The sequence below is a fragment of the Helianthus annuus genome, chromosome 3, assembly GCF_002127325.2.
Source record: "Helianthus annuus cultivar XRQ/B chromosome 3, HanXRQr2.0-SUNRISE, whole genome shotgun sequence".
Lineage (NCBI taxonomy): Eukaryota > Viridiplantae > Streptophyta > Magnoliopsida > Asterales > Asteraceae > Helianthus > Helianthus annuus.
This window is the reverse complement of record NC_035435.2, coordinates 94,248,048-94,260,227: the sequence shown is the minus strand read 5'-3', so window position 1 is coordinate 94,260,227 and position 12,180 is coordinate 94,248,048. Positions and strand designations below refer to the sequence as shown.

The 12,180-nt window shown below is 40.7% G+C and overlaps 1 long non-coding RNA gene across 1 annotated transcript; it reads right to left on the bottom strand.

Moving 5' to 3' along the window:
- Window positions 1-8,145: 8,145 nt before the first annotated feature.
- On the bottom strand, window positions 8,146-10,007 carry LOC110929605. The gene is made up of 4 exons (XR_002587281.1): window positions 9,906-10,007; window positions 9,093-9,180; window positions 8,417-8,708; window positions 8,146-8,256 (listed from the first exon to the last, which is right to left on the bottom strand). It is a non-coding gene; the product is annotated as an uncharacterized LOC110929605 (long non-coding RNA).
- Window positions 10,008-12,180: the final 2,173 nt, after the last annotated feature.

Sequence of the window (12,180 nt, the reverse complement as noted above, 5' to 3'; positions counted from 1 at the left end):
AAAAAGCAGACATGTGTTGCTACATCAACCTGTGAAGCAGAATACATTGTTGCCTCCAGTTGTTGCTCCCAAGTCTTGTGGATATAACAACAAATGCGCGACTACGGTTTTGAATTCCTATCTACTCCTATTTTTGTTGATAACAATGCTGCCTTACAGATCACTAGAAATCCTGTGCAGCATTCCAAGACCAACCACATCGAAATTAAATATCACTTCATACGTGATTGTTTTGACAAAAGATTAATCGATGTTGTTCATATCCCCTCTGATCACCAACGTGCCGACCTGTTTACAAAAGCATTTGATAAATCACGGTTTGATTATCTACTTTTGGTCAACGGCATTAAGGTGATACCCGAGTAAACCGCTTTGGCAAATCGTTTTTGTAAATATTTTCTTTCAAAATTTGAAAAATACAAAAAGATTTTCACTTTCTTAATCTTTTAGCATTTTAGGGGGAGAAAATTTCAAGAAAATACAAAAACATTAGAAAATCTCAAAAATCCAAAAAGATGTCTTTATGATTCTGTCTTTTCATTTGAAAAATTCAAAATTAAAAAAAATAGAAAACCCAAAAATGAGTTTCTTGGAAAAAGGAAGGTGATGGTATTCACTGGTGTGGTCGGTCAACATGTTTAAAAATCGTTAAACAAATGATAAGTATCTCTTCTAACGATATATCGATAGGCTCACAATCAAACTAAAATGTGCAGGATGATACAAACCTAATAGACTTCAAGTCAGGTGGGAACCATTCATTGGCATATGGTCTTGGTACCGAAATTTCGTTTGATAGATTGCCGAGGTTCTAAGATATTCGGTCTTTATGCTGCTTATCATCTGGGTATCATGGTTGTACCTTTTACCGAAAAATAACGGGGACGCAAGTCTAGATCTTCCATGATACCATACATACGTGTACGTATTGCATCCGACCTCAATAAGTGATAAACAATCACATGTCCAAACAAATAAGTGATAATATATCACATTTATCCGGGAGTCAAGTTCGTCTCTCTGCTGTACGAAATTACTGACCTGTTCACGGACTTGCTCTTGTGCCCTCATGCATCGAAAATCAAGTTCCTCATCAATAAGTGATTCTATCACATAGGGCTTGGTTTTCAAATCAAAATAAGTGAGTATCTCACATCTTATACGGTCAAACAGATGATAATCGGTATACTCACCGGTAAGATGAATCTCGTGCATACCTTGATACGAGAATGTGTCGTGAGGTGCATTCACATCGACTTGTAAGTATAACTCTTACCGTAAAGCGTATCTCCTAAGTGTGATTACGTTTGAAAAGCATGAGTTTATGTGGACAACAATATTGATAATCGAGGTAGTATACTTATCAAGAACTTTAAACAGAAATCAAATCATGTTGACTAAGACCGTAAGCTGGTATGATTCCTTATCCTTGAAACTCGCAAAAGTTGCATCTGTACAGTGTTTATCTTGTCAATTTTAATTGCATTTAGTTTAGTTTTCAGCATTTTAAGAATTATCTATAATGTAGTGTTTAAGTTTGTTCTTGATTATGTCAAAGATGTTGCTTGGTGTTTATGACCGGAAGCCTGAAACCTTCTTCATAAATCGTACTTGTTTTTTTTTTTGAAAACTCAAACGAATGTCAAAATGGTAAATTGCTAAAACCCGTGCAGTATGCAAAATGTTTCATGTTTCATGCCTTGGTGATTTTGGAACAGAAGTTGACGAATCAAAAATTGGTTGACGAACCACACTGCTGTTGACGAAACAGATTTTGGTCAAAATCAGAATTTGAGTCTTGGTCAACCTTTGATAAAATTGACGAAACAGACTGTCTCGTCAAGATGTTGACGAAACAGAAGCCCAAAGTCTGTTTCGCCATGGGCTAACTTCAGAGGCCCAAGCTCAGGCCCACTTTCTGTTTCGTCAAAGCCCACTCCTGAGTCGTCAACATCTGTTTCGTCAAAAAGGGAGTCGGTGTATAAAAGTCTTTTATGTCAGAGGAGTTGGTTACTTTTTCAAACCTCTCAAGTGTGCAACTGTTCATCTCCTCTCCCAAACACAAAAACCCATTGTTGAGAAAACCCCATTTTTCACTCATATCTATGGATTTTCATCAGATTCTCACAAAAATCAAAGGTGCAATGTTGTTTACTGTCTTGTTTTTAGTTTTTGGCTCCCTCGGATTTCACCGGAAATCGTCGGAATCCTCCTCTGTGACCGGTTTTTTGTTCGATTTTAGATGTTTATGATATTGAACTTTTAGTTTGGCTTATAACTGTTAAACCTAAGCATGTGTGTGTTTGTTTCGGGTTGGGTTTGAATAAATGAAAAACAGGGGGTGTTAAGCCATTTGAATGTTGAAGCTTTTGAATGGGTATTTAACCGGAACAAGGATTTTGTCATGGTTAGGACAGAATTTTGAACTTGTTTTGGATATTCACTGAATGGTTGTTTACTTATGATCATCTGTTCTTCATTAAATTGACATTCGGCGAAACACCCAAATCCCAAACCCTAACTCCGGCGAATCTGAATGTCGGCGAATCAGATTTGGGGAAACAGACAGTCGGCGAATCACATCGTTGACGAATCAGATAGTCAACGAATCAGATTCGTTGACGAATCACAATAGTCTTCTGTTTCGTCAATGGATTGTTTGGCGAATCAAAATGGTCAACGAATCAGAACTGGTCAACAACCAAGTTCTGTTTCGTCAAATACATTTCTGTTTCGTCAAAGGATCTCTTGACGAATCAGAGTGGGTCAACAAAACAGATTTGGTCAACAATCAGGATCTGTTTCGTCAAACCATCTTCTGTTTCGTCAATGATCTCTGTTTCGCCAACCATGCCTTAGAAAAGTTTACAGTTTGCAATTTGTTCATAGTGGACATGGTTTGACAGTCTGTCTGTCAAATGGATACATGAACTTGTATCCATACATGTCCAAATGTATATGTAAGTGATTATTACTTATTGTGGACATTTTAAAATTGCAGATGGCACCTAAAGAAGGGAAAAGGAAGCCGGCGACAAAGAAAGAAAATAAGACGGAGGAGGAAATCATGTCAGAAAAACGCCACAACCAGGTTGCATATTTGGATCCGGAGGAGAAACTTCCTGAGCTTAAAGACATTACTAGATGGATCCGGGAATCACGTATCAACTACGCTGTTACGTTCTCAACGCCTGTATACAAGTCCCTCATCAAAGCATTTTGGGATTCGGCGAATGTTGGTCAAGTGGATGGCAAGGAAGTTATCAGTGGACGGGTAGAGAATGTGGATGTGATTGTGTCACTGGATATTCTCAATGAAGTCCTTCAGTTACAGGATAGTCCGGACGCTCCAGATTCTGTTCCGATTCTGTGTATTCGAGGCTGTTTATTACGGATGAAATGCACCGGAGATATCCTTAGTATGCAAATTAACAAGGGTGATCTGCCGCTAAGATACAAGTTTCTACTACACGTTCTGATCCAATGTTTGAGCAACAAACGGGCCGGTTACGACATGGCTAGCAACGAACTCATGGGTCTTCTGGTGGCCTTAGTACTAAACAAACCGTTTAGTATTTCAAGGTTCATCTTTGAGAACATGAAGGAGAATCTGACACGAACTGGAAAGAACAAGACCATTGGAAGCAAGTATTGGATGTATCCCGTTTTCTGCAAATGAAAATGAATGTTCAACATCCAAGTCTTCCAAAAGCAGACAACGATGTGCTGAAGATAGAAGCTATGAACTTCCACTCATTACGACTTATCAAGAACTTAGCTCATAAAAGATACAAGGAGAGCGTTCCTCCAAGAAAATTATTTGGTGCTCTTGATAACACAGCATACGTTGCTCCTGCAGACAACAAGTGGCGTCATGAAGATAGCCAATCTGATGATGAAGAGCCTGAGTTAAAGAGAATGATGAGTGAGAAGTTTGGTCCTGAACCAGTTGTGTCTGATGAATCAGACAGTGATGATGATGGTGATGAAGGTGGTGATGCTGGTGATGCTGGTGATGCTGGTGCCGTTGGCGCATCAAGCGTAGGAACTACTGGTGGTACCTCAGCAGGGGGAGTGTCAGCTGGTGACACATCAGCCGGTGGTGATGATGAGGCTGATTCAGATTCTGATGATGATCTTTTACTTGAACCTGGATACGAGATGTATCTGGATGAACGCGGGGTACGAAGATACAGAAAGATCAGACAGGAAAATGATCCGGAATATGTTCCTTCTGATCCTGAAACGGAACGTGCAAGTAAAAGGAAAGCCGGAAAATCAGCAGAGCATCAGAAGAAAAAGAAAGCTCGGAAATACTTGAGTACCTCCTCCCGAGGTTCTGTGCCACAAGCTCCTATTCCAGAACCACCTGTAGTCTCTTCTCCTCCTGCAGCTCAAATCGTATCTCCGCAACCTATTCCACAACGATCCATGGCTGCTGCAATCAGAGCAACCACTTCTCAACAACCGAGTAGTGAACGTCAAAGGATCTACTCGGAGATGACTCAAGAAGAAAAGAATGATTTTCTGTTCCGTCAATATGAGGCTGCAGCAGACCGCATTCAAAGACAGACTGATTCTATTCGTATCACGAAGAATGATCAAATCCATCATCAGGTAGAGATTGATAGGTTGAAAGCTACTGTTGGTGAACAGCAAGCTACTATCCAACGCCAACAAGCAGAGATCGATCTTCTTAAAGCTGAAAATGAAAGGATGAAAGCTTCTAAAGCTGAAAGGGATAGAAGGAGTTCGGTTCTCCAAAAATTGGCTGAAGACCTGAGAAATAGATGCGATGTGATGAAAGAGTGGTATGACTCGCGGAATACCACAATACTTGAAGGGGCCAGGAAGATGAGTGCTAACTTCGACTTTCTCCGCAAACGAGTTGCTACTTTGTGGGAGGATAGGTGTAAGCAGCAAGAGCTGCAGAAAAGGGATGAAGATCCTGAGGATCAAGGGAATCCTGATTCAGCTGCTACACCACAACAGCCCCCAGCTGATACATCATCTGCTGTAGTCGTTTATCAGCCGTCAGTGATAGGGTCATCTGAAGGGGCGTCCAGTGGTACAGTCGGTGAAGAACAATTTCTTGAAGCTTTAGCTGGTACACCCCCTGTCCCTAGTTCAGCTGATTTAGCATTGCAGGTTGTGCATCCGATTACTGAAGAATCTCTTGAAGAGGGTGAGATTGTTGATGATCTCACGCGTCAACAATTGATCACTTTGAAAGCAATGCGAGACGTTGATGATGAGGAAATTAAGAAGATACCGAGTGAGCATGAATCTGCGAATGTTGAAAATGTTGATGAGATTGTCTTTGAAGGTGATGTGAAGAAATCTTCATATGTGAGACAAGATGGTACCGAATTTGCTCCGTTTGATGAGGACTGGTTGAAAAACAACGTTGAAGATATTGATGAACACCTGAAAAACCGTGATACTTCAGAGAATGCCACAGATGCGTTCGCTGCGTGGCGTCAACAGTTTTTGTCAAAGGTTTTAAAGCCAGTTCCAGAGGCTACACAAGTTGATTTCTTACAGCTAGAAAAGGCTAAGCCAAGTGGGCGAATACTGTGTTGGATGTTTGTTAAGGAAATTCACTGTGTTGCGATCAAGAGGGAGTTCGAGATCCAGTATTTTAGGTCGCTGCTGAGCATTTTATCTTTGCCATTTTATGATGTGGCTGCCTTGACAAAGATAGATCTCATTAATCGCTCAGGATTTGATGGTGCGACGCTATTTGAACGTTTGATTCGAATGAACAAGAAATCGGGGTGGAAAGACAAGTCTTACAAGCCTTAGTTCCCCAGACATCAGCAGATAAAGTTCACGCTTGATCCGGAAACCAACACCGGGAGATACAGGCTTGTGTACGAGCCGGTGAAAGTGGTTGAGAAGATTCCGTTAAAGCCGATGCAGCAAGATTTTCTTGGTGACATGCGTTTGTGGTGCTACGATTCAGATACGCATGAGGCAGTGATTGTGTTCAACGTTGATAAGAACTTCAGGATACTAGATCCGATGTGGCTGGTGAATATGTCTGCATCCGACATCGCCAAACTGTACCGACACGACATCTTTTACGAAGACAAGGATGCTCACCAAGCATTGAAGTTTCAACATGTTGCTTGCTACTGCTATTACCGGGGGATACATTCGGGCAGTTCCTGGTCCGAACATCACTGAAGAAGAGCGAATGAAGACCGAAGACGAGTAACAGACAAGGGGGAGTTTGTTGATGCACTTTTTGTGTCTGTCACTAGTCTTGTCTGTAATTTCGTATTTTTTACGGTCTTTATTAATTACCGAGTCTGTATTCGCAGTCGACCAAGTCGGATATCCTCCTATCCGCTTGTGTCTGACTTGTTTGTCTCTCTTTATATGTATTTGTCGTAAAACAATGCATGTCGCATCTAAGGGTATTTCTGTCATTTATATTTGTGATGTTTGTGCCATTTCTGTTTGCTGTCTGTTTACAGCAAACAGTTAACCATTTGCAGGCCTTGGCGAAACAGGTCTGTTTCGTCAAATGGATGTCGACGAAACAGACTTGTTGACTTTGTTTGTGTTTCGTCAAGGTAGTCAACGAATCAAATGTGATTCGTTGACTGTTGGGCTTGTTACTGGGCTAACTTCTGTTTCGTCGGCCCATGTTCTGTTTCGGCAAGCTTAACAGCCCAGCTGCTATAAATAGGCACGTTATGTTCACAGTTTACTCAGAGATGAGAGTATACCCTTCAAGCTTGTAAGAACTGTGTTTGTATCAGTTACCATATCTCATCCGTTAATCAAACGATTGTGTTTCTTTGGTTAACCTTTGTGTTCTTTATATTCTATGTTTGATTAGCTAAGTTAAGTGGATTCCGCACACTTAACTTTGTTTGTTATAAACAAGGGTTCGGTAGTGAAAATCGATCCTCCGATTTAGGGACCTACATTTGTGCCTTCTGTTTCTGCAATCTGTTATGCAGAAACCGTCATCTGTTTGCAGCCCTTGACGAAACACACTGTTTCGTCAAATACTTGTCGACGAAACAGGCTTGGTGTTAATTGTTTCTGTTTCGTCAAGGTGGTCAACGAATCACATGTGATTCGTTGACTATTGGGCTTGGTTGTTGGGCCTTATTGTGTTTCGTCGGCCCAGGTTGTGTTTCGTCAAGCTGTTCATCCCATCTGCTATAAAAGGCTCAGATAGTTCACATTTTAGTGCAGAGATGAGAGAATACCCTGAAGGTTACTTTGTGTAAACTGTGTTTGTATCAGTTGTGCATTCTCATCCCGTTAATCAAACGATTGTGTTTCTTTGGTTAACCACTGTCTTCTCTTTGTTCTATGTATGATTTGGCTTAGTTAAGTGGATTCCGCACACTTAACTTTGTTTGTTATAAACAAGGATTTTGTGGTGAAAATCGATCCTCCGATTTAGGGACCTACATAAAAACCTATTTATTAAGTTGTTGTCACCGAATATGCAATAACATTATAGTTTCTGAGCTTCTTTCCTTCTCAAAATCATATTGGAAACTGGGATTAAAGTAGCCACGTTACCAATATACTATACTAAAATAGGTGATTTATATATAGTACTCTCATTTGTATTAATATTTAAGGATTATTATCAAATATAAATGCTCTTAATTGTAAAAAGGGTACATCACTTAGGTTTTTTGGGGGTTTTTTTGGTGAGGTCTAGTATTTTTTTTTTTTTTTTTTTTTTTGGGGGGGGGGGGGGGAGGGGGGGGGGGTTTGAGTGGTGGTGTAGTGTGTTTAGGTTTTAGATTATTGGACACTTATCACTCTATAAATCTTTCTTATATTTTTTACAATTAGAAGTATTTGTATAATAACTTAACCCTAATATTTAAACATCGGGTAAGAACAATTTATCCAACTTAAGGTTTAGTTTAGTGTGGTAGTGCGCATGTTTGGTAGCCCTAAGGTCTTTGGTTTGACTCCATCTCTTGGGTAATTTTGCTTTCCCTTTTATTTTTCTTTTGCTTTTTAGATTCAGGCCCTACGTTTTATTTTATTTTTTTACTAGGTTAGTTACCCGTGTATTACATGGATTATACCCATAGCATTTAACATTTTGTCTAGTATTGGAATTGGGTCTCCAAGAATTGGAGTCATTTTGTTACGATCTAAACAATAATGAGATACTTTTATACCTACACATCCATGAGAATAGATACATTGAACTGTACGACTGTAACACACAATAGATACATTGAACTGTAGTTCGAACCAGGTCACCTAAAATATTAAACGTTCAAAATAAAATTAGATACGTTTATAGCACAGTACATTACTAATTTGATCTTGTTAAAACGTTTAAATGACCAATAGGGACAGTAAGCTATTGCACTAATGAAGCATTGATGAGTTAATGAGATTAGTGATATGGTGAAGTCACCTCATATGTGTAAGTAGGTAATGAAGCAAGTATTTTGGACACTGATGAAGCAATTGCAAGTTCCCCAGGGCTTAGATCGCTAATAGTTTTATCATCTGCCAACATAAAATGTACATGATCAGCATTACTTCGAAAATCCAAGAAACATACAAATTTCAATTCATGGTATACATCTTTTATTGCGATTAAGTGTTACTTCCCCTTTCAGCCATGTATAATTTGATCTTTTCATCGTTAGGAAACTGAATGGCAACATGACCAACACCAGCAAGAGAAGGCACGCGTCTCTCCGCTTTTGTAAAGAAACACAAATTGTTAAAAAAAAGCAGAAAAAGGTGTGTTGTAAGGGGACTAGGGGTGGAATCACTAGTGATAGAATTTATCACTCACAAGCACCAATCAAGTTTCGCCATGTCATTGACCATTTTTCCATCACTCACAACCATTTTTAGTGGGGGTGGTCATCACTCATCACCACACCCAACAATTTCCCCCCAACCAACAATTCCACTCACAAACCCAAACTATCACGCGTTAATATTTCCACGCGTTAAACTTTGAAACAAGCCATCACTCGTTATCAAATATGGTGGCGGTCGAGTTCAACGCGTTATAAACTATCACGCGTTAATATAACGGAAGTTTTGGAGACCGCCCCGGGTCCCCTTAAAGATACCTGTACAATCCTTTAAAGTGTCCTTCACAAAATATACGCGTCAAGGTAGAAGATACACTGGTTCCGCACCGTCTTTCTTTCCTTGTGTCTACAAGATAAAGGATTATAAACTAAAATCAATAGGTTCATTTTTAGAACTATATAAATGTTTTAAAAAAGAAAAAAAAAACTCATACTTGCAGTCTTGTTTTGGTTGTTTGAACCCACTTCTTTAACAAAATTGTCAATTTATATTAAGAACAACATTAGCGAACAAAATTGTCAGTTTATTTTAACAAATTTGTCAGTTATTACAGCCGATCTAGTCCCGTTTGATCCATTGATTTATCTTAAGAACAACATCTCCAAGCCAAAAGAAATATATTACCACATGAGTTGATCATGACAACTTAGATTGATAAAATATTATAAATATCCAATTGAAAATAGCCGAATGCAATTGTTTCTTTTAAGGTTTCTACTAATACTTTTCAATCATAATTGTGATTTAAATCGTAATCAGAATGCGACGAATGGTACTGGTGGTGTATAAAAAATTCCTAATATCAACATGCATTTATTTTTCTGTAGAAAATCAAATAATAATACAATAAGAAGCGATCCTAATCTTAATCTAAAAAATGAACCAATTAAACTACCTACATTCATACCAGATCTCAAACATATAACAATTCACATTTATCAATACTCCAGTCGATCATCAAACAACATACCACAAAGTTCAATCGCATAATAAACTTCGATCATATGATACCCGTATCCATATCAAATCTCTATACTTATAAAATTGACACTTCGATCCTCAAATCATACCTATGAACTGGAGTTCGATCCACCGGCGAAGGACCGCGGCGGTTTCTCCTACATAGATGGGCTATTCGGATGTTCAAATCCATTTGAGCGTGTCATCGACCGGTGAAGACTCAAAAACCAGTTGATGCGAGCTGGCCAGAGTATAGCTTCAGATGACCCGGCAAGAGACCTGCAAGATCACAAGAGACAAGCACGCCGTTAGCCTCGTCACAGGGAGGGGGGCCTCTCTGTGACCAAGCTCGGGCGTGAGAATAAGTATTTGTGAGGAGGAAATAAGTTAGGGAGAGAGAGAGTAGCGATTACCCCTTGCTGGAGGCCTTGGCGGGGTATTTATAGCTTTTGGGTGTGCTGACGTGGTGAGTTAGTTAGGGTCGGACCAGTCGCTATCATGACGGTTATGGAGGTGGGGCCTAGTTAGTTACGTCGAACCAGCGTAGTGTCCGGTTCATTTCGTGGTGCAAGGCCCGGTCCGATCTGTTTGCAGAGACGATTCGGTCCGGTTAGGGACGTATCCTCATCAAGTCCCCCTAGTTCGTAATGTTTGTTTAGCAAAAATTTCGAACTATTTGTCGAAGTATTCTGGGATCCATGGTCTTTTGTTTGGCGGTCGCTTTGTTGATTTTAAAATTTTGAAATTGGGCGGTGATCTAGGATTGGTGACCGTCAGTCGTTTAGGTTTCCCGCCCGATGTGACGGTTGGTGCGCGTCAGTTATCATGACGTGTCGTCGTTTGATTGGGGCTTTGAGGCGGTTTCACATCCCTATAAAAGGGGAAAGGTGATCTCTCGATTTCATCCTTCACTTTATACTTTTAACCTTCTTCATCTTCCTCTTTTTCCTTCTTCATCTTTGTTGGCGAGAAAAAACGATTCACTTGTTCAGGTTAGTAAGCTCTTTTTTCTATTATGGCGAATAAAAGCAATCTTTCTGGTTGCTTTAACGTCTTGACTCAAAAGGGGTTAGACTGGTATGTGGAGAGTTATGCGATTCCTAGATCGCTAAACCCTGTTCTTCCGAAAAAAGATACGCCTATCTATCCTTTCGTCCCGGGGAAGATTGGGATTTATACTCGTTTTTTCGACTACTGTAACTGTCGTCTACCCCTGACGAAGTTCTTGGTTGGGGTTTTACTTTTTCACGAGGTACACTTGACTCAAGTGAACCCCTTTGGCCTTGCCAAGATCAGTCATTTCGAGTTGGCTTGTCGTAGCTTAGGGTCCGAGCCGGATTTAGATGTGTTCCGGGCCTTCTACAAGTTGAACCGGTCCGGAAATTGGTATACTTTTGAGGTTAGGGATAAGAATTCTTGCTGCTATACATGGATCACCACGAGTATAAAGGATTGGAAGGACCACTTTTTTCTAGTTGACGACCGGTGCGTTCCGGAATTTATGGTGTGGAGGATAAAGAAGTCGAAACTCCCGCCTCCTCTTCCTGAAGATTTTTCGTTTAACAAGAAGCTGCATGCCGATTTGATAAAAGAGGCCGGACGTATACAGAAATATCCGGAACATATCATTTGGGTTGGTAGATATTACTTATCATTTGTCTTCTTGTGCAGTTATGGGTTTGAAGGAGGCGCTACGGTTGAAGTCCTTCGACTCGAAGGAGCTGGATGTTCGTGCTACCAAGACTCCGAAGGGTGATACCCCATATTTGCAACTTGTGCAACAGAATCTTTATCCAATTCGTTCGCCGGAGGCTCCTGGTGGTCAAGGTGGTTCGGGTTCGGCCCCTATCGCGTCGCCAGTCGCTCAGATTCAGGCGATGGTTACGGCGGATGATGCTGGGGGTCGGAAAGCTGGTTCGTCGATGACGAAGGGTTCCGGTTCTAAAATTGTTATTGAGGATGAGGGGGTCCATCTTTCTGTCGGAGATACTGAGACGCGTGCTAGTGGTGAGAAAGGAGGTAATGATCGGAACGAAGATGGGGACGTCGGAGGGGATGGTGAAGATGAAGGCGAACAGCCTCAGATTGTTTTGAAGAGAAAACGGGCTGCTCCCACCAAAACTGACCCAAAGGCCAGGCAGCCGAAAAGGACGAAGGCAGATTTTAAAACAATTACACTCGATGATGACGATCAAGTTACCGAATTCTCTACCGCTGGAGGTGTACTAGAAAACTTGGATGCTCATCTCCATGAGGGCCGCACCCCGCGGGATCATCCGCTAAAAACTCCCTTGAGCCCGTTGTCCTTTGGTGAGGGTGGTGTTAAGGTTGTTACAGACTTGCGCACATCCGACCCCAAGAAAATCGTGCCTTCTCCTTCGGGTA